The sequence below is a fragment of the Coregonus clupeaformis genome, chromosome 14 (assembly GCF_020615455.1).
Source record: "Coregonus clupeaformis isolate EN_2021a chromosome 14, ASM2061545v1, whole genome shotgun sequence".
NCBI lineage: Eukaryota > Metazoa > Chordata > Actinopteri > Salmoniformes > Salmonidae > Coregonus > Coregonus clupeaformis.
Genome location: NC_059205.1, coordinates 27,697,481 through 27,725,114, shown reverse-complemented (window position 1 = coordinate 27,725,114; position 27,634 = coordinate 27,697,481). Strand labels below are relative to the sequence as shown.

Sequence of the window (27,634 nt, the reverse complement as noted above, 5' to 3'; positions counted from 1 at the left end):
TACATCACTAACAGGGATGTAAACAAATCTGTGCACAAAATTTGAGCGAAATAATCTTTTTTGTGCGTATGGAAAATATCTGGGATATTTTATTTCAGCTCATGAAACATGGGACCAACACTTTACATGTTGCGTTTACATTTTTGTTCAGTGTATTTAGGTTACTCAAAATAAGGCACACATGAGATATTAGTTAGTGATTTATTTTCCCAAAACGAATGGAAATCTATAGTGGTGTCCCTGTTCCGGAATACCAATAGGAGATTCTACTGCAAATCACATTTCAATCTGTCAATACCGAGTTGCAATGCAGTCCACACATTAAAATGTACAAAAACAAAGATTTTCATTCAACACATGGTTACCATATTACAACATTGTGCTTATTTTCAGTGCCAATGTGCAGCATCGTCAACAAGCATGTCTGTAACAAACATCTAGAGCCCTTGGTTGGCCCATAATAACAATATTAACATTACTTTAATATCTAGGCTCAACCCTACATTCTGAGGTACTACAGACAACTGGGCACAACCCTAACTGTAAGCAAAAACATTACTGCAAAATGTGGAGCCAGACCAAGCCTAGTATAATGTAACTACTGTACTCCCTAGAATATCTCAGTACTTACAGACTGAGCTCTTATTCACTGATCTTGGATCAGTTTTGCCTTTTTATTTATAATGATATGGACAAGGTGGCCCTGGTCCTAGATCAGCACTCTTACTCTGAGTCGCTTTGTGAATACAGACTCTTGGCTATATAGGAATACATATTGTCACACAATATTCTTATTATAACATGAATAAAGTTGCCTCAAACTGGTCAAGTTTGTCAGTAACTGTGGAACCATAGAAATATAATTACAGAATTATAGCAATTATTTTTCTATGTGTGGAACACCTCCAATACATACCAGGTTAATTGTATCTTTAAATATGATTCAGTTTCATTATTAGTTACATTACAGTGTAATCGGTACAGTATACATAAATGATTTGTCATATCAAACTTATTTTTCAAACACTGGCTGGTTTGAGAATAATTGTTACCCTTTTGAGACCCCCAAGAGAAAATAAAGAGTAGGGTCATAAAATGTAAACTAGAAGGTTATGGGGGTTTAACTTTTTCCTACATTCACATTGCTGACTTGCTGTGTTGAGAGGGGAAACAGTAAATATCATCCTATTGCTGCTAATGTTACTTTAGGGGGCTATTCTAGGTTACTGAAATCAGTTGTGTTCATTAGGCACCAAACAGAAGAAAACAGACAAAAATAGGGAGGGACTACTCGTCCAATAGGAAATGCTATTTTTTCATTTTCCATTGCAAAACATTTTGCCACTGTGTGCCCTAATGAACACTACCCAGAATTGCCCTTGAGAATTAAATAAAATTGTGAAGTCCAACAAGGGGCAAGAGAACGGAAGCATTGGACAAGGTCTCTGACAGACACACCAGACTGTTATTCCTGAGTTGCATCCCTGTGTTGCGCTGCATAGTGAGTGGTTGGTGAGTGTGTCAGTAATCATAGAAACCGCTGCCTCCGTCACACTGCGTCACCCCACACCCACACAGTCTCTTCCAGACCAGGACAGACAGACTGGTTAGTTCGTTCAAATCATCATTGTCCTGCTCTTTGCCCCACAGAGTCTCCAGAAGTTGAGGAGGCGTCCCTTTCTGTGCCGGCTTAGCGCTTGTTGGCTGCAAAGACCTTGGCTTTGTTTACCGAAGGACCTGACGGAAGAGAGACCGACAGATTCTCTCAATTTCCCAATGGTGAAATCGTTTGACTTTTGGGAGGCAACCTTTTCCCCCTATTCCATGCAGTGTAAACATTGACATACAGACAAACTGGTACTAACTAAGATGAGGCACTACACAAAATACTCAGGTGTTAGGCAAATGTGAATTTCAAGGCAAGTTTCCTTTTGGGGCTTGTGGGTTCTAGTGAGTTTACAGAGAGGTGCTATAGTGTGATGTTAGGATGCAAATTATGTTCACACAGGAGGAATCCCAAAATATGTGTGGTGGTAAAAGGAAATGTAGCTTGTTGTCCCAGACATTTAGATAAGTAGCATACCGTTTTTAAACGTGTGCATGCTTTTCTTCTCCAAGAAAACAACAGCTGATTCAAAGAGGATGTAGCGAATTTCAAAACTCTTCCGCGATAGGGAGCCGGTACGATACATGAGGTTCCTTGGCGGGAAGAGGCAATCGAGGAGAGGAGCAATCTCCTACGTTCGCTATATTATCGAAGTGGCACTCTCCTACATATGGCGAGTCGAGGAGAAGATGGACTTTTTCCCTATGCATACCTGCGTAGTTAAGCAGCACAGGGAGGAAGATGAGTCCGTGTGTTGCCCCCAGCAGCACCATGGCCAGGTACATGTAGAAGTAGAAGATCTGGGACTTTGACAGGATGCCTCCAAACTTAGTCAGAGTGATCCCACTGAACACTTGGGAGAAGAGGAGCCATGGTTTAGTTATGTTCTGGTGCTCAGCATTCCCTCCAGTCCAAAATTAATACAATAAACAGGTTCTAAAAACCGGAGCAAAACAATCAAGTCATTTCTACTTTCCTAGATATTCCATTCAAGCCAAGAATTCAACTTCACACAGGTTTCTTTTTTTTTGCATTGCTGCGGTGTCACGATCGTCTTGGAAAGGAGTAGACCAAAGCGCAGCGTGTTGCACGAACATGATGCTTTATTTAATTAAAGCGAAACACGAAACAACAAAACAAATAACGATTCGTGAAGTCCACAGTGACAATGACTGACTAGGAACAAAAACCCACAAACACAAGGTGAAAACAGACAGTTTAAATATGGCTCCCAATCAGAGACAACGAGCCAACAGCTGACACTCGTTACCTCTGATTGGGAGTCACTCAAACAAAGAAATACAACAACCTAGAACAACCCAACCAAGAAACAGAACACAAAGAAACGAACACACCCTGGCTCAACATACAGAGTCCCGGAGCCAGAGCGTGACAGTACCCCCCCCTAAAGGCGCGGACTGCGACCGCGCCTCAATAAGGGCTAAACAAGGGAGGGCTGGGCGGGCATACCTCCTCGGCGGCGGTTCTGGCCCCGGCCTTGCCCACCACCCTCCAAACAACCCCCCATAGCGCCCCTGGTCCGGTCTGACCCCGCTGGCTGGATCTGGACTGGACAATGACGGAGCGGATTGCTTACGCTCCGTTGTGGAGCAGCTGACCGGTCTTACCAGGCTGACGACTCGCAACCCTGGCTTGGTGCGAGTGGCAGGAACGGACCGGGCCGGGCTGGCGACTCGCACCCCTGGCTTGGTGCGAGTGGCAGGAACAGGCTGGACCAGGCTGACGACGCGCACCCCTGGCTTGGCGCGTGAGGCAGGAACGGACCGGACCTGGCTGACGATGTGCCCCCTTGGCTTGGTGCGTGGAGCAGCGACGGGCCGGACCTGGCTGACGACTCGTACCCCTGACTTGGTGCGAGTGGCAGGAACTGGCCGGGCCGAGCTGGCGACGCACACCGTAGGTTTGGTGCGTGGAGCAGGGACAGGCCGGGCTGGGCTGGCGACGCACACCGTAGGCTTTGTGCGTGGAGCAGGGACAGGCCGGGCTGGGCTGGCGACGCACACCGTAGGCTTTGTGCGTGGAGCAGGGACAGGCCGGGCTGGGCTGGCGACGCACACCGTAGGCTTTGTGCGTGGAGCAGGGACAGGCCGGGCTGGGCTGGCGACGCACACCGTAGGCTTTGTGCGTGGAGCAGGGACAGGCCGGGCTGGGCTGGCGACGCACCCTGTAGGCTTGGTGCGTGGAGCAGGGACAGGCCGAGCTGGACTGGCGACGCACCCCGTAGGCTTGGTGGGAATAGCAGGAACAGGCCGGGCTGGGCTGACGACGCGCACCACTGACTTGGTGGGAATGGCAGGAACAGGCCGGGCTGGGCTGACGACGCGCACCACTGACTTGGTGGGAATGGCAGGAACAGGCCGGACCGTATTGGGGACACACACCACTGGCCCCACGCAGGGATCAGGAACGGGCCGGACCGGACTGGTAACACACCCCAGTACCTCTCGCCGTGCCTCCACACTTTCCCTCTCCTCTGTGCCCAGTGGCCCCCCTAACCTGGCGGCCTTCTCTGCCAACGCTTTGCACCACTCTAACCCGTACACCTGCTGCCCCGACGTCGTGAGCCCCCCCCTAAAAATTTCCTGGGGGACTCTCCCCTTGGCCAAGGCCTCTCTCCCTCTTGCCAGACTCGCAATCATCTCCTGCCACGTCCATCCTCTCTCCTCGTCACGCTGCTTGATTCAGTCGAGGTTGCCACGGAGATCTGCCAGCGATGGCTCCTGAACACGCTGCTTGGTCTGGTTAAGCTGGGAATTTTGTAGATCGGAAATTCTGTGTTAAGTTAGGGATTCCCCTCCTTCCAGTCGAAAAGCCCTTTCCTGTACATGCCTTAGATAGTCGTCCGTTAGGATCTGGGTTGATTGGGGAGGTCACAGCGCCACTTAGGATGATGACGCAGGGGGGTCATGAGGAGATGATTCAACTCTATCTGATCGACTCTCCTGCGTATCCGGTGGTACTGGGGCTTCCCTGGTTGATTACCCATGATCCTACTATTTCGTGGCGAGAGAAGGCTCTTAAAGGGTGGTCTGCTCAGTGTGAGGGGTTATGTCTGGGTGTTTCCGTAGGGGCGACCTCGGTGGAGAGTCCGAACCAGATGCCAGCACTGCACATTCCTCCTGAGTATGAGGATTTGGCGCTCGTGTTTAGTAAGACCAGAGCGGCACGGTTGCCACCTCATAGACAGGGGGATTGTGCGATAGACCTCCAGACAGGAGCCGCGCTTCTGCGGAGCCATGTGTATCCTTTGTCACAGGAGGAGAAAAGGGCAATGGAGACTTACATTGCCGAGTCTCTGAGACAGGGATACATACGGTCCTCCACTTCTCCTGCGTCCTCAAGCTTCTTTTTTGTGAAGAAAAAGGATGGAGGTTTGCGTCCGTGTATTGATTACCGCGGTCTCAATCAGGTAACTGTGAAATATAGTTATCCACTCCCGCTGATTGGGACCATGACGGAGTCATTACACGGGGCACGGTTCTTCACAAAATTGGACCTCAGGAGCGCATATAACTTGGTGCGCATTAGGGAGGGCGATGAGTGGAAGACAGCATTTAGTACTACCTCCGGCCATTACGAGTATCTCGTCATGCCATATGGGTTAATGAATGCTCCATCAGTCTTCCAATCGTTTGTAGATGAAATTTTCCGGGACATGCAGGCGCAGGGAGTAGTGGTGTACATAGATGATATTCTTGTGTACAGTTCTACTCGGGCCGAGCATGTAGCCCTGGTGCGCAGGGTATTGAGGAGACTGTTGGAGCATGACCTGTATGTCAAAGCTGAGAAATGTCTGTTCTTTCAGGAGTCAGTTTCCTTTTTGGGTTACCAGTTGTCTGCGTCAGGGGTGAGAATGGAGGTGGACCGAGTGGCAGCCGTGCGTAATTGGCAAACCCCAACTACGGTTAAAGAGGTGCAGCGGTTCTTGGGTTTTGCGAATTACTACCGGAGGTTTATCCGGGGTTTTGGACAGGTGGCATCTCCATAACGTCTCTTCTGAAGGGGGGTCCGGTGCGCTTGCAGTGGTCGGCTGAGGCGGACAGGGCCTTTGGGAGACTGAAGGACCTGTTTACCTCGGCTCCGGTGTTGGCGCACCCGGATCCCACTTTACCCTTCCAAGTTGAGGTGGACGCGTCTGAGGCCGGTATCGGGGCAGTTCTTTCTCAACGATCCGGTACACCACCTAAGCTCCGCCCCTGTGCTTTTTATTCTAAGAAGCTCAGTCCGGCGGAGCGGAATTATGACGTAGGGGACAGGGAGCTGTTAGCCGTAGTACAGGCCCTAAAGGTGTGGAGGCATTGGCTTGAGGGGCTCAGCACCCTTTCCTCATTCTGACCGACCATCGTAACCTGGAATACATTCGGGCAGCTAGGAGACTGAATCCTCGCCAGGCTCGATGGACTATGTTTCTCGCCCGGTTTGTGTTCAAGATCACTTACATCCCTGGGTCCCAGAACGGGAAGGCAGATGCTCTGTCCCGTCGGTATGACACGGAGGAGAGGTGCGTGGAGTCCATTCCCATACTACCGGAGTCTTGTCTGGTGGCACCGGTGGTGTGGGAGGTCGATGCGGAGATCGAAGCGGGCGTTACGCACCGACCCTAGTCCTCCACAGTGTCCGGTGGGTCGGGCGTACGTCCCCGCTCGAGGTCCGGGATCGGCTGATTTATTGGGCTCACACGTCCCCCTCCTCTGGACATCCAGGTATTGGCCGGACAGTGCACTGCCTTAGTACGAAGTACTGGTGGCCAACGTTAGCCAGGGATGTGAGGGTTTATGTCTCCTCCTGCTCAGTGTGTGCCCAGTGTAAGGCGCCCAGACACTTGCCCAGGGGTAAATTACAGCCCCTGCCCGTTCCACAACGACCCTGGTCTCACCTCTCGGTGGATTTTGTTACCGATCTTCCCTCCTCACAGGGGAATACCACCATCCTGGTCGTTGTGGATCGGTTCTCGAAGGCCTGTCGTCTCCTTCCCATGCCGGGTCTTCCTACTGCCCTACAGACCGCTGAGGCTCTATTTACTCACGTCTTCCGGCATTACGGGGTGCCCGAGGATATAGTGTCCGATCGAGGCCCCCAGTTTACCTCCAGAGTCTGGAGAGCATTTATGGAACGTTTGGGGGTCTCGGTGAGCCTTACCTCGGGTTACCACCCGGAGAGTAATGGGCAGGTCGAACGAGTCAACCAGGATGTGGGTAGGTTTCTGAGGTCATATTGTCAGGGCCGGCCGGAGGAGTGGGCGAGATATGTGCCCTGGGCCGAGATGGCACAGAACTCTCTCCGCCACTCCTCCACGAGACTAACCCCTTTCCAGTGTGTGTTAGGGTACCAGCCGGTTCTGGCACCGTGGCATGAGAGCCAGATCGAGGCCCCGCTGTGGATGAGTGGGTGCGGCGCTCGGAGGAGACGTGGAACGCTGCACACGTCCATCTGCAGCGTGCCATACGTCGACAGAAGACGAGCGCCGACCTACACCGCAGTGAGGGGCCAGTGTACGCACCTGGAGATCGAGTCTGGCTCTCAACCAGAAACCTGCCCCTCCGCCTGCCCTGCCGGAAGCTGGGTCGGGCGGTTTGTGGGCCTTTTAAAGTCCTGAGGAGATTGAACGAGGTGTGTTACAGGTTAGAACTACCTATTGATTACAAGAATATTAACCCCTCGTTCCATGTGTCTCTCCTCAGGCCGGTGGTAGCTGGTCCACTCCAGGACTTTGAGATTGAGGAGACTCCTCCGCCCCGTTGGACATCGAGGGGCTCCGGCGTACACTGTTCGGACCATCCTGGATTCGAGACGCCCGGATGGGGGTCTCCAATATCTCGTGGAGTGGGAGGGGTACGGTCCGGAGGAGCGGTGCTGGGTGCCGAGGAGGGACATTCTGGATCCGTCCCTGATGACCGAATTCCATCGTGGTCATCCTACGCGCCCTGCTCCGCGTCCTCCTGGTCGTCCCCGAGGCTGGAGGCGGCGCGCGGCTGGGGCCGCGCGTCAAGGGGGGGGTACTGTCACGGTTTCGGCCGAGGCGGCACCTCCTCCTTGGTCGGGCAGGTTTCGCCGGTCGTCGTCTCCGGAGTACTAGCTGCCACCGCTCTATGTTTCTTGTTTGATTGGTTTTGTCTGTTAGTCACACCTGTTTTGTGTTATGTCTCATTTAGCACCCTATTTAGTTTCCTTGTTGTTAGTTTAGTGTTGTGTGTAATTGTTCGTGTCGTGTTGTTGCGCTACCCGTGTCGGTACGCTATTTTCATAGCTTCCTCCTTGTGTTTTAGGAGAGTATTTTCGCACCTGTGTGTGCGCTCGCTTATTTACGCCTGTGTGCGTCCTTTTGCCTCCGGGCTGTTTGGATTATTTTTGTGTGCTCTAGTAAAGTCTTGTTGGACTTATCCTCTGCTTCCTGCGCCTGATTCTACACCACACCAATCCACAGCAACGTGACATGCGGAGCAATCTTTTCGGGATCTTTAGTCTTCTGCACACAAAGATCCTTCCGGAAGCTTTTGCACATGTGTAGCCTACATTCTCTACTTTACACACAGAGAACAGGCTACTCAGGTGAACGGTGCTCGTTTAATAAAGTTAGATCAAAGCTGAATCCGTGTCTGCAAGATCACATAATGTTCACAGTATTCTACATAGCAGAATCGAATATAATACGTTACTTTAAGAGAAAAACACCACCACATTCTGTCGTGCATGATAATTGTTCAAGTTTTACCGGTGAAACATCCATGCAGCATCATTCTGCATAGTAACCATTTGATCTCGATCGGTTTCATGGGGATATGCATTTCGATCTTCTTGAGTTATACGGTGTAGTTTCAAAGTAGCCTGAAAAAGTTGGATCCGCAGCCACTCCGTAGTATTTTTACATGTCAGATACTGATATAACAGACAATCCTTGGGCAAAGGATGAACTACATGCTTTTTTAAATACATATTCAGACAGTGTGCCTTTCCATGAACATAACACACAGTGTGCTAGTCTGGGGTGAACTACAAGAGTAGAGATGTACTTACTGAGCTGCCCATGTGGGCCAGAGCCTCTTCAGCCCTTTCCACCCTGGTACTCTTCATACTGATGGAGAAAGCCCTCACTATGTGACTGCAGAACTCCACAGAGATACCACAGCTCTGCAACACACACACAATACACCGGGATACTGGGCTGTGCTCACAACAAGGAGTGTTCTGCATCCTCCTTTGTTGTCAAAATATGGCACTTAGAAATAACTACCAAAACTACCCAGAAATTTCAAATTATAGGAAGACATAGTTTTGGATTTATGAGATTTTTTAATAAACCGTTATAAGCCTGTTCCTTCTCTCACCATGACGAGGTTGACGAGGGACAAAGCGTTGAGGCTGATGTCCCAGAGCCACATGACCCCGAACATGTTGACCAGGATCATGGCGATGGTGATGCTGACCAGCACTCCTGACCCCAGCTCAAAGCCCAGCAGCACCGTGGTCACCACAAAGATGGCCGCCAGCTACACGCCCAGCTGGAAGACCGTGTCGTAGGCAATGGTCAGGTACTGCTCGTAGAACACACTGGAGAGGGAAAAGAACAGTTCGAATTTAAGTTTCAACAAATTCAACCTCTGCAACATAATTGTATTACAGTATGTAGAAAATGACACGTGAATTATGTACTTAAAAAAGGTACAACTTAAAATGTCCCTAGTGTGGCAACTGAAGGTACTTTGACCAAGAAACAAAACCAAAACCAAGAAGGGCAGTATTTTTGACAGGACAGAATACGTACAGATGGCATCTTTCAGTGTTGGTTGGCCGTTATCTTACATGCAGTGTTTAAATGTACTATTCAACCCCTCTCTAACCCTTAAAACAGGATGTGTGGTAAATAGGGGCTAAAACAACGTTATGAGTGTGTGTTTATCTATGACCAACTTTCTTCTCCACCTTTTATGGTTATTTTGAGGAACAAAGACCCTGGAAAGCTTTCAGAGCTGTTCTATTTAGCCAGAAAATCAGGAACTCAGAAACAGTGAGTTCAGGGCGTATCTATCCCACTAGTGAGTTGTGACTATTTTCTCTTCTCATGAGGGCAAAAATAACCAGTGACTGTTATATCACCAGCTAACCCAGTAACACTAACCCTTTGCGGGAAAAGCCTCATGCTTTTTTCATAACATGTGAGGCAGTGGAGGCTGCTGAAGGGAGGGCGGTTCATAAAAATTTAATCAAGTGGTATCTACCACATGGAAACCACATCTTTGATGTGTTTGATACCACTCCATTGACTCAATTCCAGCCATTATTATGAGCTGTCCTCCCCTCAGCAGCCTCCACTGGTGTGGGGGTGATGTGGAAACAACAACACTGGAACAGTTAATAGCTCCTATCTGAGTGTGATAACATGCATCCTAAACTAAGATAGGTGTTGGCCTAGTCTACCTGTAGGGGAAGACTTTGTGGCCTATGGCGCTTGTGATGTTGTCAGCCAGGACACGGGCCATCTTCATGGCATCTATGATGTCAGAGGAGTCCTTGAGGATGGTGTGGTAGGTCATGAAGTAGGTGGCCCCCACAGATGTGTCGTTCCCCTTTAGGACCACAGCTGAACTGTAGGCCACGTGACCACTGCAGGACCACCAACACCACGTTAGAGGCAAATACAGAGTCAGTCAGTTCAAAGGAATTATAATTCCCTTAAACTGAATGATTGAATCGCAAATTTAAGAGTTCAACGCTTACAGTGAAAAGCAAAAGATTCAGACAAATGTTTTACTGTAAACTACATCAAGGTAAAAGCATGAAATGCAACCAGTCCATATGTCTCAATACAATAAATTATGAACTACAATGACTTCATTGCCATAGAGAAACATCCATTACCCTTTCCCACACTTGATGTTGGGGTTGTCTGACAGAAACATGGGTAGGAACTTCATGAAGTCCTGCTCTATAGGCCTCAGCTTCCCACTGGGGGTCATGGGGCGGCAGTGCACACACGACGTGTCCACCTTCTGATGAGAGAAGACAAATATAGGTACTTTAATACAACATTTATAACATCAAATTACAAAGAAAAAGCCCTTAAAATCCTGCCACATTGACTAAAATCAATACTTCAGAATGACACTGTTTTGCAACAGCTTGATATTGGAATGTAGCCTGTGTCTTCAAAATAAGGATGTGAGTGAGACATTGTTAGACATGTTAACAGAGTTGTCCTGAGCGTGTAGACTTGCTTTGCCCAGCGGCTGTTGGAAGAGACTAAAGCGAGTGTGTGACTTGATCAAATCAAATCAAATGTTATTGGTCACATGCGCCGAATACAACAGGTGCAGACATTACAGTGAAATGCTTAATAACACACTGCTCAGAGCAGAGCAGTGTGTTATTGACACATTGGATAATGGTTTAACATTACTGCCTGAGGCAATGCAGAAGGCCCCAGAGAAGTTGTAATATCTACAACAGGAGGACTGAGGCTTCAACCAGTCAAAGTAGTCATCCAGCCACGACAACGGGTTAAATCCTATAGTGGTGCTGGAGGGAGAATAACATTGAGATTACTTGATCCTTTTCTATTGGAAGACATTCAAGAAAGTCTTATAATTCCTTCAAACAAGAAGGTATTTGTCAGCAGTGCTGGGGTAACGCGTTATAAAAGTAACACGTTATGTAATATTACTTTTATGAGTAACGGAGTAATGTAACATGTTACTTACAAATGTGAGTAATAGTTACTTTTTCAAGTAATGTGCGAGTGACTTTCAGAAAATATTTCACCTCTGATCTGTGCCATTGATCGCTTCTGTGATAAAGCCCATAGGGCTTCACCGTCTAGTGGCAAGGGTGCCATCTAGCTATCCATCTCTGTGCAGAGGTCTAACCAGCACTGGCGGCTGGAGAGAAAGATTTTGAATGAAAAGAAAGGAATTCTGTACAGAGGTTTAGCTCAGCCTATATTAGGATAATTAGGCCCATATATGACAGTGATAACTGTAACATTAAACTATACACAGTCACCTCCAAAATTATTGGCACCCGTTGATAAAGCTGAGCAAAAACTAAATACAAATACTGAGCTATATTATTTGCACCATTTTTTTTGTTGTTGAAATTATTATACTAAATATTATACTAATACAATTGCTCACAGAAAGTGATTTTGTTTAACAAGTCATTTTTTTTTCTCTCAAAAAGATAGGGGTCACGGAGCCTTTTTCGAAAATGTTTTATGACATTGGAGAACACATTGGGAGGGATCTTAGACCATTGCTCCATACAGAATCTTTCCAGATACTTGATATCCTTCACCTGCGGCTTCTGGACTGCCCTCTTCAATTCAAACCACAGGTTTTTAATGGGTTTTTTAATGGTTTTATGCCAGAGACTGAGAAGGCCTTTGCCTTCTCTTGCTGTAAGATCCACTTGCGGCCAAGTTTCAGCCTCCTGTCAGAGGCAACCAGGTTTTTGGCTAAAATATCTTGGTACTGGGTAAAGTTAATGTGCCCCAGTGGAAACAACATAGCCCCATAACATCAAAGAGCCACCACCATATTTTACAGTAGGTATTAGGTACTTTTCTGCATATTCATCCTTCTTTTGACCCCAAACCCACCACTGGTGTGCATGGCCTAAGAGCTCTATTTTCATGTCATCTGACCAAAGTACCGGTTCCAATCCAAGTGCCAATGCAGTTTAGCAAACTCCAGGCGTTTACATCTGTTGGATGACATGAAAATAGAGCTCTTGGGCCCCACACACCAGTGGTGGGTGGTTTTGTAATCAAATCAAATGTTATTGGTCGCATATACATATTTAGCAGATGTTATTGCAGGTGTCGTGAATCCCAACACTGTTTGTTAGTGAGTTCAATGCTATAACTGCAGCTAAAGCCAGAGTTCTAGTCTCCCTGTTTAACCCTGACTGATTTCACATCATACTCCTGATTTCAACATGCAGTCCAAAGGTGAAAGAAGTGGGGAGGGGTTGCTGTTGCTTCACTCACTAGTTGCTGATGAGAGATGCTGTGTAGACCTGTTGGACCAGAGAGTTGTTGCTGCAGCCCACCCCTCCACACACAGAGTTCTGGTCCTCCAGACTCAAGTAGTCATAGCCATCCTCCACCACGAAGTAGACCGGAGGACCCGTGTGGAGGTACTCACTCAGGTTCTTAAAGTAGTCCAGCACGTACGAGTCCTATTGGATGGGAGATTCAATATGAGAGAAATGTCCGACATGATCCAATGCATCAAAAGAGAAGACCAATTATCAATAGCACACTGAGTGAGGCTGGTGGGGGTAGATGTACTAGACATACTTACATCAGGCATGGAGAGCTTCTGGTCCAGTCCAATCTCTACCTAATTGGTGACAGCGATACTGAAGGACAACATCCCCACAAACACAGCCACCTGTCCAAGAGAAGTTATTAAAGATACACTATGGAAGTTTAGTGGCTAACTGTTTACATAACATTTTGGCTTGAAAGCTGGCTCTATTGTACATTTAAATCTGAGTATCAGCACTCAATGGGTCTGACCCACTCCTTGAGGATGAAGGGGGCGTAGACCTTCTTGAAGAAGTAGAAGAGGAAGCCATCTGTCCTCTCCTCCTGGCCATCTGGCAGCTTCACACAGCACACAATGTCCACACAATTTTCCTGGAAAAACAACGTCTAAATTCTTGAAGCACAAGAGAACGATGTTGACTTAACCCAGAAATCCTGAATAAGGCCCCAAGGACCCAATCAGTAAAGCATTTTAAAACAGTTTTACTTCCTTATTAGATAACTCCAGTGTCTCGCTCTATTAAACGTGACATCAGTGCACTACTCACTTGAAGTGGGCTGTAACCGTGACACTCATGCTTAGCTGGGAATGACATGGTAATGAAACAGGGAGTTAGCAAATAGTGACACAGAATGCTGACAGATACTGTCTAGCATGCCAACCCTACCCCTGTGAGTCATCACCAGTCCTCTCACAGGAGAAGCAAATGCAGTGTGTAGGCATTTATTTTATTCCCCAGCCCTCTTTACCTCCTGCCTCTTAGCGTCCAGGCCCAGCAGGCTGACAAAGCAGCTGATCTGTAGCAGGAAGTCGTCCCCAACCCTTAACCCAGCCCTACCTTACCCTACCCCCATACCAGCCCAGCCCTCCTCACCACCTGGCTCTTAGCGTCCAGGCCCAGCAGGCTAATGAAGCAGCTGATCTGTAGCAGGAAGTCAATGAACACAGCCAGCCCAGCAAACAGGGAGAAGGTCCGCACCGCCGGCATAGTGGACAGGGCCCCTGGAGAGGAAAAAAGTAGGTAACCCATTGACATTAGAGCTCCAGACTCAAGCTTGTCATTACACAAATTGCAGTCAATATGGAAATCCATGGGAGTGACAAAGGACCAAGTTGACATCTTCAATTATTTACATACTACATTATACAATACAATATGTTTGATTGTTCTATAATGTAGCCAAGTAGTGTGTCAACACTAGATGTGTTAAGTGATTGAAGGTTACAGGTCATGCTCATACCCAGGAAGAAAGCCACAGTCTCAGAAAAGGAGGAGAGGAGCATGCTGGGAGCCACGTCTCCATGGATACGGCCTATTTGCTGGTGCAGCTCCTCCTGAGGCATCCGCTCATCCTTCTGTACCACAACGCATCACACATGGTGATCAATACATTCATTAATTCATCAATGCCATTATTGAGTTCGACAGTGACCATATACACGCCATTACATGCACATAATGAAACATTGTGGTTCAATGAAAGTATAGTCAGATGAGAATAAAGCTTAGTACCTGGTATGTTTGGACCATTTTTATTTAACCTTTATTTAACTAGGCAATTCAGTTAAGAACAAATTCTTATTTACAATGACAGCCTACATCGGCCAAACCCGGACGACGCTGGGCCAATTGTGCGCCGCCCTATGGGACTCCAAATCACGGCCGGTTGTGATACAGCCTGGAATCGAACCAGGGGGTCTGTAGTGACGCCTCAAGCACTGAGATGCAGTGCCTTAGAGGGATCATGGAGCACGCTGGTGTCGTTGAGGGATGCTGGGGCACTACACACAGAAGAGATAGAGAGAATGATTTAATAACTCTGAGGTAATATAAACAAATCTAAGACTAACTATTCACCATACACAGCTATGAGTATATAATTGCTGAAGGGAAATTAAACGCAAGAAATACATTTCTCAATGTGCATTATCAGAACCAATCTTTCAATATGATGATTTGAGAGTGGGAAAGGAAATGCAACTAGTTTAACCTCATGAGTTCAGTAGCATTCCCCAGGTGCAAATGTCACTAGAGAAAGTGTTCTGAGGGCCACTCATATGACGTAGTACAGGAAGTGTGTGTGGTAGTCTGCGTAGACGTAGAACTCATCTCCTATGCTACGGTCCAGCTGTTCGTGGCTGTTCTGGAAGTAGTTGAGAACACTGAGGATGGTGCAGTTGTCGTTGTAGGGGGCCAGTGGGGCCAAGCAGATATCGTTTAAGGTCACCTTCTGGTCCCCGTATGAAGCAACTATGTTTTCTATGTCCGTCTGGAGATCCAACACCTGAGAGATAAGAGATTTTGTAAAACTAAAAATATCACATCAGAACTAAGGCAAAGACCAAACACTGTATGTCTTCCTGAAGAGAAGCGCCTCCACAATTGACCTACTAATTTAGCAGCGGTGGGGGCCACAGATTATAATTAAAGGTCATTGATCCAGGGTTTTAGCTGCTGAAAGAAATCCTACAGGAAACACTGCTCAGATAGCATGAACCAAATGTCCACAACCCATAATCCCATTCTAAATGCTACAACAATTCCATCTGAACATATCAATCACACATCAATCCATCACCCCCCAAGCCCAGTTCCTCCAACTAACCCACCTGGTGGAGGACGTCCTTGTCTAGGGGGGCTTCGAAGGGCATGTCAGCCCCACTGGGGTTTAGGGAGTAGACAGATTCTGAATGCAACGTGGTGGTGATGATGAGCTGCTCTGCCCTGAAGAAGGGTCCGAAGTGGCTGTCAAAGTAGTCTTTCTCCTGCCTGGCCTGGCTGCTGGGAGAGCACCACAGCTCCACAGGGTTCGTGGTAATCTTCATGTAGGCCAGGCCCGCTGAGCAGGCAGCCACTACGAGCAAACAGCCACTACGACCAGGTTCCCCAGGATGAGCATGAGGGGCTGCCGTACGCAGAACGAGCCCCAGCGGGTGAAGAGGGAACGCAGGGCGCTCTCAAAGCGCTTGTCCAGCGTCTCACCACACGACGCGTCCACTGTGACAGAGCGAGAGGAGGGAAGGAGTTTATGTTTTTTTTGGAGAATATTACTGCATTTTGTGCTGATTAATAGCTTGGAGTCCAGAAAGTAATCAAGTAAAACAAGTAAGTGCTGCACAAAGACTTATTGACATGCAGCACCGTACCTTGGTCAATGTTGTCATTGTTCAGACAGTGAGGGTTATTGCTGTCCAAAATGGGACCATACTCCGACTCGATTGTCCTTTTTCTGGATGAGAAGCACACCACCATTAGATACATCTGGGAAAACACTGCTTCAGACTTCAAAGTGCCAGTCAGTTCATAATATGCTTCAGTCCTGTAACACCAGGCTCTGATCACGGCTCCGATGAAGATGAGGAGGAAGGCCACATAAGAGATCCACATGATGACCACCATGGCGTCAATGCCCAGAATAGTCCATGGCGGAACCAGGGGTGGAGGGACAGGCTGGGGGCCACAGGCTTGGCTACAGTCCTGGCAGGAGCATGGCCCACAGCCATCCTCCAGACCCTCTGTACAGCCGTATGTCTTGTTGTTCATGGGGGTCATACCTGACACTGGCATGTCTGGAGAGGTGGGGGCAGTCTGAGGATGATGAGTTATTGAAAAATAAATGTGAGTTGTACCAATTTGACTCCTGATAAATGTTATTGTGCTGTTTTTAACTGAGACCAATGTTATCCTTAACTGAAATAAGTATGGATCCTTGTTGAGACAGATGCCCTTTCATTGTAAATGGCACATATTATGTATTGTGCATCTTACCTGAGAATATAGGAATGATGGGGAAGGGAGTCTGTCCATTGTTGATGTTGAACATGTACTCGATCCAGTTGGTGGCGTTGCAGTCACTGGCATCCTTCCCACAGAGCAGTGACAAGGCCTTCACCTTACTGGAGGGGGCCTGGACATCCTGTCAAGCATTGTACATGGCTGCCGACAGAGGACCAAAATTACATTATACACCTTGGGACTGACTGATATCTGTAGCATTATGTCAACAATAGTGCTAGCCAATGGAAGTGATTGCATATTTCCACTCTTCAAACTGTGACCTGATCATCTGCCCACTAGCCAGATCTGTTTGCAGTCTTGACAACTCCTATGGACAATGGCCATAGGAGTTGGCAAGAAAGCATTAACAGATCTAGGGGACCAGGCAATGTGCCCCCTCCCCTCACCATTGGCAGTCTGTCCAATGTAGTACTGCACTTCCACCACGTTGGTCTTGTTGGCAGCAGTGTCATTAGTGAACTGGGTGCCGTTCACAAACATACTCTGGTGGGGGCTGCAGGTCAGCTCACAGAACAGGTTCATCAGGTTGAAGAAACAGGCTGGGCATCTGGAGACAGAGAACACAGAGACAGTCAGGGTAAATGTGCTTATAAAAAAAAGAGAACTTTAGAAGGATAGAGATGACAATGCCAACATATCAACAAAGCTACCTTACTGCCAAGGCATCTTGCTAAACTAAATCATAGCTATTACGAGAGTCTGTCCAAGTATGGCACATGTAATGACAAAGTTATTTTTGTAAAGCCACCTATCATAAAGACTATGGTACGTACCGAGAGAGGAACTGTAGGGGCAACTGAAGGCTCCCTTGAAGAGTCAGGAGCTGCTGGACATCGCAGCACAGACTCTGGTTCCCATAGTCATGGCCTGGACACAGCTCCTACACACACAAAACAAGAACTGGGACTATCATTTACATGACCTAACCTGGTTTTGTTAAAGTAAAAAATGTGAGAACATTAAAATAGGAGTCAAGTGTAATTTGAAAGCCTGAGTTTATTCAGTAGGCCCATTGTGTATGACCGGTTGTAAATATATGGTGTATACTTTTAATAAACGTTTAATCAATCTTTGTGTTCAACAAATTTACCAACTTTTTAGTTTTGTCCTCACTCATCTTTTTTCGTTAAACTTTTTCACCCCGGACGTTTATCCCGAGACAGAAGAGTCATTTTCCTGTGCGTTTTAGCTGCCAACTTTACGTTATTTTCCTTTTTTCCATCGCAACTTTTTTCCCTTATTCAACTTTTTCACTCGGACGCTTTATCTGGACATGGTTCATCAACATCTTCAACAGCCGAAGCTAAGTAGTAACATTAACATGATGTCTTCTAATTGCAGTCGCTGTACTCATAATATACAGGAGAACGATCGCCTTACGGCGAAAATAGCTGTGCTACAAGCCCAGCTTCAGACGCAATCGTTAGGCAAGGGTAATCTCAGTGTAGGAAAGGAAGAAACAGCGTCTGTGCCACCAGTAAGTACAGACAGTAACGTTAGTATAAATCCCCCCCGCACAGTCCCCGCAGCCGGACAACTTTCTCATGGCTTCTGGAGGGAAATACTGTTGGAATGCTCAACCGGTGTCGCTCATTCAGCCGACATAAACCTTCAACCGGTTTTCCCCATTATGTAGCGAGTCGGAGTCTGAGTCTGAGTCTTCTCTAGTCTCTACTCCTCCCGTTACGGGGTCTGAGACGCCCGAAGGCTCCCACCATTAGCTCTGACAAATTGAAAACCCTAGTCATTGGCGACTCCATTACCCGCAGTATTAGACTTAAAACGAATCACCCAGCGATCATACACTGTTTACCAGGGGGCAGGGCTACCGACGTTAAGGCTAATCTAAAGATGGTGCTGGCTAAAGCTAAAACTGGCGAGTGTAGAGAGTATAGAGATATTGTTATCCACGTCGGCACCAACGATGTTAGGATGAAACAGTCAGAGGTCACCAAGTGCAACATAGCTTCAGCTTGTAAATCAGCTAGAAAGATGTGTCGGCATCGAGTAATTGTCTCTGGCCCCCTCCCAGTTAGGGGAAGTGACGAGCTCTACAGCAGAGTCTCAGCACTTAATCGCTGGTTGAAAACTGTTTTCTGCCCCTCCCAAAAGATAACATTTGTGGATAATTGGCCCTCTTTCTGGGACTCACCCACAAACAGGACCAAGCCTGACCTGCTGAGGAGTGACGGACTCCATCCTAGCTGGAGGGGTGCTCTCCTCTTATCTACCAACATAGATAGGGCTCTAACTCCTCTAGCCCCACAGTGAAATAGGGTGCAGGCCAGGCAGCAGGCTGTTAGCCAACCTGCCAGCTTAGTGGAGTCTGCCAATAGCACAGTCAGTGTAGTCAGCTCAGCCATACCCATTGAGACTGTGTCTGTGCCTCGACCTAGGTTGGGCAAAACTAAACATGGCGGTGTTCACCCTAGCAATCTTATTAGGATAAAGACCTCCTCCATTCCTGCCATTATTGAAAGAGATCGTGATACCTCACATCTCAAAATAGGGTTACTTAATGTTAGATCCCTCACTTCAAAGGCAGTCATAGTCAATGAACTAATCACTGATCATAATCTCGATGTGATTGGCCTGACTGAAACATGGCTTAAGCCTGATGAATTTGCTGTGTTAAATGAGGCCTCACCTCCTGGTTACACTAGTGACCATATTCCCCGTGCATCCCGCAAAGGCGGAGGTGTTGCTAACATTTACGATAGCAAATTTCAATTTACAAAAAAAAAAATGGCGTTTTCATCTTTTGAGCTTCTAGTCATGAAATCTATGCAGCCTACTCAATCACTTTTTATAGCTACTGTTTACAGGCCTCCTGGGCCATATACAGCGTTCCTCTCTGAGTTTCCTGAATTCCTATCAGACCTTGTAGTCATAGCAGATCATATTCTAATTTTTGGTGATTTTAATATTCACATGGAGAAGTCCACAGACCCACTCCAAAAGTCTTTCGGAGCCATTATCGACTCAGTGGGTTTTGTCCAACATGTCTCTGGACCTACTCACTGCCACAGTCATACTCTGGACCTAGTTTTGTCCCATGGAATAAATGTTGTAGATCTTAATGTTTTTCCACAAAATCCTGGACTATCGGACCACCATTTTATTACATTTACATTTATTACAAATAATCTGCTCAGACCCCAACCAAGGAGCATCAAAAGTCGTGCTATAAATTCTCAAACAACACAAAAATTCATTGATGCCCTTCCAGACTCCTTCTGCCTACCCAAGGACGTCAGAGGACAAAAATCAGTTAACCACTTAACTGAGGAACTCAATTTAACCTTGCGCAATACCCTAGATGCAGTTGCACCCCTAAAAACGAAAAACATTTGTCATAAGAAACTAGCTCCCTGGTATACAGAAAATACCCGAGCTTTGAAGCAAGCTTCCAGGAAATTGGAACGGAAATGGCGCCACACCAAACTGGAAGTCTTCCGACTAGCTTGGAAAGACAGTACCGTGCAGTACCGAAGAGCCCTCACTGCTGCTCGATCATCCTACTTTTCCAACTTAATTGAGGAAAATAAGAACAATCCAAAATTTCTTTTTGATACTGTTGCAAAGCTAACTAAAAAGCAGCATTCCCCAAGAGAGGATGGCTTTCACTTCAGCAGTGATAAATTCATGAACTTCTTTGAGGAAAAGATCATGACCATTAGAAAGCAAATTACGGACTCCTCTTTGAATCTGCGTATTCCTCCAGGGCTTAGCTGTCCTGGATCTGCACAGCTCTGCGAGGGCCTGGGATCGGGAGAGACACTTAAGTGTTTTAGTACTATATCTCTTGACACAATGATGAAAATAATCATGGCCTCTAAACCTTCAAGCTGCATACTGGATCCTATTCCTACTAAACTGCTGAAGGAGCTGCTTCCTGTGCTTGGCCCTCCTATGTTGAACATAATAAACAGCTCTCTATCCACCGGATGTGTACCAAACTCACTAAAAGTGGCAGTGATAAAGCCTCTCTTGAAAAAGCCAAACCTTGACCCGGAAAATATAAAAAACTATCGGCCTATATCGAATCTTCCATTCCTCTCAAAATTTTTTTTGAAAAAGCTGTTGCGCAGCAACTCACTGCCTTTCTGAAGACAAACAATGTATACGAAATGCTTCAGTCTGGTTTTAGACCCCATCATAGCACTGAGACTGCACTTGTGAAGGTGGTAAATGACCTTTTAATGGCGTCAGACCGAGGCTCTGCATCTGTCCTCGTGCTACTAGACCTTAGTGCTGCCTTTGACACCATCGATCACCACATTCTTTTGGAGAGACTGGAAACCCAAATTGGTCTACACGGACAAGTTCTGGCCTGGTTTAGATCCTACCTGTCGGAAAGATATCAGTTTGTCTCTGTGAATGGTCTGTCCTCCGACAAATCAACTGTACATTTCGGTGTTCCTCAAGGTTCCGTTTTAGGACCACTATTGTTTTCACTATATATTTTACCTCTTGGGGATGTTATTCGAAAACATAATGTTAACTTTCACTGCTATGCGGATGACACACAGCTGTACATTTCAATGAAACATGGTGAAGCCCCAAAATTGCCCTCGCTAGAAGCCTGTGTTTCAGACATAAGGAAGTGGATGGCTGAAAACTTTTTACTTTTAAACTCGGACAAAACAGAGATGCTTGTTCTAGGTCCCAAGAAACAAAGAGATCTTCTGTTAAATCTGACAATTCATCTAGATGGTTGTAAAGTCGTCTCAAATAAAACTGTGAAGGACCTCGGTGTTACTCTTGACCCTGATCTCTCTTTTGACGAACATATCAAGACTGTTTCAAGGACAGCTTTTTTCCATCTACGTAACATTGCAAAAATCAGAAATTTTCTGTCCAAAAATGATGCAGAAAAATTAATCCATGCATTTGTTACTTCTAGGTTAGACTACTGCAATGCTCTATTTTCCGGCTACCCGGATAAAGCACTAAATAAACTTCAGTTAGTGCTAAATACGGCTGCTAGAATCCTGACTAGAACCAAGAAATTTGATCATATTACTCCAGTGCTAGCTTCCCTACACTGGCTTCCTGTTAAGGCAAGGGCTGATTTCAAGGTTTTACTGTTAACCTATAAAGCGTTACATGGGCTTGCTCCTACCTATCTTTCCGAGTTGGTCCTGCCGTACATACCAATACGTACGCTACGGTCACAAGACGCAGGCCTCCTAATTGTCCCTAGAATTTCTAAGCAAACAGCGGGAGGCAGGGCTTTCTCCTATAGATCTCCATTTTTATGGAACAGTCTGCCTACCCATGTGAGAGACGCAGACTCGGGTCTCAACCTTTAAGTCTTTACTGAAGACTTATATCTTCAGTAGGTCATATGATTGAGTGTAGTCTGGCCCAGGAGTGTGAAGGTGAACGGAAAGGCTGGAGCAACGAACAGCCCTTGCTGTCTCTGCCGGGCCGGTTCCCCTCTCCACTGGGGTTCTCTGCCTCTAACCCTGTTGCAGGGGCTGAGTCACTGGCTTGCTGGTGCTCTTTCATGCCGTCCCTGGGAGGGGTGCGTCACTTGAGTGGGTTGAGTTACTGACGTGATCTTCCTGTCTGGGTTGGCGCCCCCCCCCTTGGTTTGTGCTGTGGTGGAGACCTCTGTGGGCTATACTCGGCCTTGTCTCAGGATTGTAAGTTGGTGGTTGGGGATATCCCTCTAGTGGTGCGGGGGCTGTGCTTTGGCGGAGTGGGTGGGGTTATATCCTTCCTGTTTGGCCCTGTCCGGGGTTTCTTCGGATGGGGCCACAGTGTCTCCGGACCGCTCCTGTCTCAGCCTCCAGTATTTATGCTGCAGTAGTTTATGTGTCGGGGGGCTGGGGTTAGTTGGTTATACCTGGAGTACTTCTCCTGTCTTATCCAGTGTCCTGTGTGAATTTAAGTATGCTCTCTCTAATTCTCTCGTTCTCTCTTTCTCTCTGAGAACCTGAGCCCTAGGACCATACGTCAGGACTACCGGGCATGATGACACCTTGCTGTCCCCAGTCCGCCTGGCCTTGCTGCTATTCCAGTTTCAACTGTTCTGCCTGCGGCTACGAAACCCCTACCTGTCCCAGACCTGCTGTTTTCAACTCTTTAATGATCGGCTATGAAAAGCCAACTGAGAGACCTGAGCCCTAGGACCATACGTCGGGACTACCGGCCGTGGTGACTCCTTGCTGTCCCCAGTCCGCCTGGCCTTGCTGCTATTCCAGTTTCAACTGTTCTGCCTGCGGTTATGGAACCCCTACCTGTCCCAGACCTGCTGTTTTCAACTCTTAATGATCGGCTATGAAAAGCCAACTGAGATTTATTCCTGATTATTATTTGACCATGCTTGTCACTTATGAACATTTTTGAACATCTTGGCATGGTTCTGTTATAATCTCCACCCGGCACAGCCAGAAGAGGACTGGCCACCCCTCATAGCCTGGTTCCTCTCTAGGTTTCTTCCTAGGCTTTCGCCTTTCTAGGGAGTTTTTCCTAGCCACCGTGCTTCTACACCTGCATTACTAGCTGTTTGGGGTTTTAGGCTGGGTTTCTGTACAGCACTTCGAGATATTAGCTGATGTAAGAAGGGCTATATAAAATAAAATTGATTGAAAATTGATTGATATAAGGATAGGTCCCGAGTGGAGCTAGTTCTCTGCGAGATCTATGAGTGACACATTTACATTTACATTTACGTCATTTAGCAGACGCTCTTATCCAGAGCGACTTACAAATTGGTGCATTCACCTTATAGCCAGTGGGATAACCACTTTACAATATGTATTTTATTTATTTATTGGGGGGGGTGGGGTAAGGGGGGGTAGAAGGATTACTTTATCCTATCCCAGGTATTCCTTAAAGAGGTGGGGTTTCAAGTGTCTCTGGAAGGTGGTGAATGACTCCGCTGTCCTGGCGTCGTGAGGGAGCTTGTTCCACCATTGGGGTGCCAGAGCAGCGAACAGTTTTGACTGGGCTGAGCGGGGAACTGTGCTTCCGCAGAGGTAGGGGGCCAGCAGGCCAGAGGTGGATGAACGCAATGCCCTCGTTTGGGTGTAGGGACTGATCAGAGCCTGAAGGTACGGAGGTGCCGTTCCCCTCACAGCTCCGTAGGCAAGCACCATGGTCTTGTAGCAGATGCGAGCTTCAACTGGAAGCCAGTGGAGTGTGCGGAGGAGCGGGGTGACGTGAGAGAACTTGGGAAGGTTGAACACCAGACGGGCTGCGGCATTCTGGATGAGTTGTAGGGGTTTAATGGCACAGGCAGGGAGCCCAGCCAACAGCGAGTTGCAGTAATCCAGACGGGAGATGACAAGTGCCTGGATTAGGACCTGTGCCGCTTCCTGTGTAAGGCAGGGTCGTACTCTCCGAATGTTGTAGAGCATGAACCTACAGGATCGGGTCACCGCCTTAATGTTAGCGGAGAACGACAGTGTGTTGTCCAGGGTCACGCCAAGGCTCTTCGCACTCTGGGAGGAGGACACAACGGAGTTGTCAACCGTGATGGCGAGATCATGGAACGGGCAGTCCTTCCCCGGGAGGAAGTTCCGTCTTGCCGAGGTTCAGCTTGAGGTGGTGATCCGTCATCCACACTGATATGTCTGCCAGACATGCAGAGATGCGATTCGCCACCTGGTTATCAGAAGGGGGAAAGAAGAAGATTAGTTGTGTGTCGTCTGCGTAGCAATGACAGGAGAGGCCTTCAGTACAGTGTAGGGTGGGTTCCGTGTAGGATAGGTCCCTAGAGGGGGTATTCCCCTGCGAGATCTCAAAATATCCAGACGCACAAAAAGCATATTTCTCTAAAACGTTATGCACAAATTTGTTTACATCCCTGTTAGAGAGCATTTCTCCTTTGCCAAGATAATCCATCCACCTGACAGGTGTGGCATATCAAGAAGCTGATTAAACAGCATGATCATTGCACAGGTGCACCTTGTGCTGGGGATAGATGCCATAGATGTCTCAAGTTTTGAAGGAGCACGTAAAGTTTTGAAGGAGCATGCAATTGGCATGCTGACTGCAGGAATGTCTACCAGAGCTGTTGCCAGAGAATTGTATGTTAATTTATGTTCGTTTTCGTTTTTGAGAATTTGGCAGTAAGTCCAACCTGCCTCAACCGCAGACCATGTTTAACCACGCCAACCCAGGACCTCCACATCCAGCTTCTTCACCTGTGGGATCGTCTGAGACCAGCCACCTGGACAGCTGATGAAACTGTGGGTTTGCAGAACCAAATGTCAGAAACATTCTCGGGGAAAGTCATCTGCGTGCTTGTCATCCTCACCAGGGTTTTGAACTGACTACAGTTTGGCGTTGTAACCGACTTCAGTGGGCAAATGCTCACCTTCGATGGCCACTGGCACGCTGGAGAAGTGTACTCCTCACGGATACCGGTTTCAACTGTACCGGGCAGATGGCAGCCAACGTGTATGGCGTCATGTGGGCAAGCGGTTCGCCGATGTCAACGTTGTGGTGGCGGTGGGGTTATGGTATGGGCAGGCATAAGCTACGGACAACGAACACAACTGCATTTTATTGATGGCAATTTAAATGCACAGATATGTTGACGAGATCCTGAGGCCCATTGTCGTGCCATTTATCCGCTGTTATCACCTCATGTTTCAGCATGATAATGCACAGCCCCATCTCGCAAGGATCTGTAAAACATTCCTGGAAGCTGAAAATGTCCCAGTTCTTCCATGGCCTGCATACTCACCAGACATGTTACCCATTGAGCGTGTTGGGTTGCTCTGGATTGACATGTACGACAGCGTGTTCCAGTTCCCGCCAATATCCAGCAACTTCACAAAGCCATTGAAAAGGAGTGGGACAACATTACACAGATAACAATCAACTCTATGTGAAGGTGAGTTGTCATGCTGCATGAGGCAAATGGTGGTCACACCAGATACTGACTGGTTTTCTGATCCACGCCCCTTCCTTTCTTTAAGGTATCTGTGACCAACAGATGCATATACATTTTAGTCATTTAGCAGAAGCTCTTATCCAGAGCAACTTACAGTTAGTGAGTGCATACATTATGTTTTGTATTTTTCATACTGGCCCCCTGTGGGAATCAAACCCACAACCCTGGCGTTGCAAACGCCATGCTCTACATTCCTGCCGGCCATTCCCTCCCCTACCCTGGACGACGCTAGGCCAATTGTGTGCCGCCCCGTGGGTCTCCCGGTCGCAGCCGGCCACGACAGAGCCTGGATTCGAACCAGGATCTCTAGTGGCACAGCTAGCACTGCGATGCAGTGCCTTAGACCACTGCGCCACTCAGTCGTGAAATCCATAGATGTACAACTAATGAATAGATTTCAATTGACAGATTTCCTTATATGAACTGTAACTCAGTAAAATCTTTGAAATTGTTACATGTTGCGTTTATATTTTTGTTCAGCGTATATAATTTCACAAACCATGTCGCGGGCCATTTTAAATTAATCATTTTTTAATTTTTAATTTTTAATTTTATTTCACCTTTATTTAACCAGGTAAGCCAGTTGAGAACAAGTTCTCATTTACAACTGCCACCTGGCCAAGATAAAGCAAAGCAGTGCGATAAAAACAACAACACAGAGTTACATATGGAATAAACAAAACGTACAGTCAATAACACAATAGAAAATCTATATACAGTGTCTGCAAATGTAGTAAGTTATGGATGTAAGGCAATAAATAGGCCATAGTGCAAAATAATTACAATTTAGTATTAACACTGGAGTGATAGATGTGCAGAAGATGATGTGCAAATAGAGATACTGGGGTGCAAATGAGCAAAATAAATAACAATATGGGGATGAGGTAGTTGGGTGGGCTAATTACAGATGGGCTGTGTACAGGTGCAGTGATCGGTAAGCTGCTCTGACAACTGATGCTTAAAGTTAGTGAGGGAGATAAGTGTCTCATTCTTCAGAGATTTTTGCAGTTCGTTCCAGTCATTTGCAGCAGAGAATTGGAAGGAATGGCAGCCAAAGGATGTGTTGGCTTTGGGGGTGGGTGTTGCTATGGTGACCAATGATCTAAGATAAGGCGGGGATTTGCCTAGAAGTGATTTATAGATGACCTGGAGCCAGTGTGTTAACATATAGACTAATATGTTATAAATTGTGTTCTTACACTGGTACAGTTATGCCCTATGAGAGATGTACAACTGCGCATGTGCGAAAATAAAGAATGGGCATTTTTCCCGCGTTCTGGTTGAAACACCAACGATGAACATGTGTGTTTATTCCTCCGTTAAGTAAGCCGGTATTCCTGTCCTGAAGATGACAGCACCAACAGGTTATGGGCCCAGGAGGGAACATGGAAGCCGATGGAATAGATTATGTTTCGACGGAGATGAAAAAAACTACGAGTTATGGGAGACGAAGTTTTTGGGACACTTGCGTTTGCTAGGGCTAAAGGCCACCATATTGAGCGTGGATGAAGATGAAGAAGACGGAGAGAAAAATGAAGAAGCCTACGCCGAATTGATACAGGTTTTGGATGATAAAAGTCTTTCCCTGATAATGAGAGAAGCAGCAGATGATGGGAGAAAAGCGTTGAAGATATTGAGGGAACATTATGCAGGTAAAGGGAAGCCACATGTGATTAGCCTCTACACTGAGCTAACTTCTCTTCAGAAAGCTGCTGACGAAAGTGTTACGGATTATATCATTCGTGCTGAGACGGCTATTACAGCACTGAGGAATGCTGAAGAGACTTTAAGTGACGGGCTGTTGATTGCAATGATTCTGAAAGGTTTGCCCGAATCATTTAAGCCGTTTGCCATCCACATAACGTAGAGTGACGAGCCGACAACTTATGGCAAGTTCAAAACCAAGTTGAGGAGCTATGAAAGCACCGAGAAGTTTAGCGCCATTTCCACTGACGACAACGTGATGAAGGCAAGTAACATTAAAGTTAGCTGGCCAAGAGGAAGAGATAAAGGGACCGAGATAACCTGCT

The 27,634-nt window shown here is 47.1% G+C and overlaps 1 pseudogene; it reads right to left on the bottom strand.

The window, feature by feature from the left end:
• Window positions 1-1,624: 1,624 nt before the first annotated feature.
• Window positions 1,625-26,118, bottom strand: LOC121581328 (annotated as a pseudogene).
• Window positions 26,119-27,634: the final 1,516 nt, after the last annotated feature.